This window comes from Papilio xuthus, unplaced genomic scaffold, assembly GCF_000836235.2.
Source record: "Papilio xuthus unplaced genomic scaffold, Pxut_1.1 DF824992.1, whole genome shotgun sequence".
In the NCBI taxonomy this organism is placed as follows: domain Eukaryota; kingdom Metazoa; phylum Arthropoda; class Insecta; order Lepidoptera; family Papilionidae; genus Papilio; species Papilio xuthus.
In genome coordinates, this window is record NW_013533657.1 from 2,690,542 (window position 1) to 2,691,633 (window position 1,092).

Consider the following 1,092-nt stretch of genomic DNA (forward strand, 5'->3'; position numbering starts at 1 on the left):
GAAGAAGAAGAAGAAGAAGAAGAAGAAGAAGAAGAAGAAGAAGAAGAAGAAGAAGAAGAAGAAGAAGAAGAAGAAGAAGAAGAAGAAGAAGAAGAAGAAGAAGAAGAAGAAGAAGAAGAAGAAGAATGTGAATTGTGGGATGAAGTTTATTATAATTTTTGAGATTGTATTATAATATTTATTATAAAATGGTTTGCTCGAAACATGAAAAAAATTTAATAATAAAAATTAACTTAAACACTATTTAGGTTGTGTGTAGAATATATCCCTATTATTGTTTCAAATATTGTAGATCAACCTGTAAATTGGTCATGTCATGACAAGGTTTTCAAACTACTTTGATTTATGATTCTATCATGAACATTTCACAAAAATGGGCAGGCAATAAAAGTTCCTATTTGTACCTGTAAAAACTAATCATAATTTTTTTACATGGTATGTGAGTTCAATCATTGTAGACAATTGCAAAGAAGTTTTGTAAGTAAATGGGGAGATCCATATAATCAAAGAAAACCAGTTTTTTTTAAAATAAGGTATGTAATTAGGTGAAAAGCAATAATTAAATTGATTATGTTATACACTTGAATCAATTCATTACAATTTCATTCTGTTGCAGATGAATAAATGCACCTCTTCAAGGTCTACAGAATTATTAAATGAAGGAATCTGCTTCAGAATTACTAACTGCATGTCGCTGCAACATCTGTGCTACAAAGTTTGATTGTTTGAAATATTGTAATTCTAAACTAAATTTTGAAAAATAACTTTTTATATGGAGTAGTTAAACCGCAAATCTAAAAAAGGTCACCATGTTGCAGGAAATGCTAGTAATTATATTAATGTCAATATTGATATATAGATGTGTAACCTATAGATTTAGTGTTTTATATTAGTTTGATGTTAATAATATGACAATTTATAGAAATATATATGACAACGAAATGGTTTTATTTTTCCTAAATTGTTTTCCCTCGAATAATACTTTTAAACGTCAAAAAGGAAACTGACAGATTGATTTTTTTAGGTTGGTAGCAACGTAGACTTGTTCATAATTTTTATTCTCCGTTTGTGTATCTAATTAGTCAAGAGTCC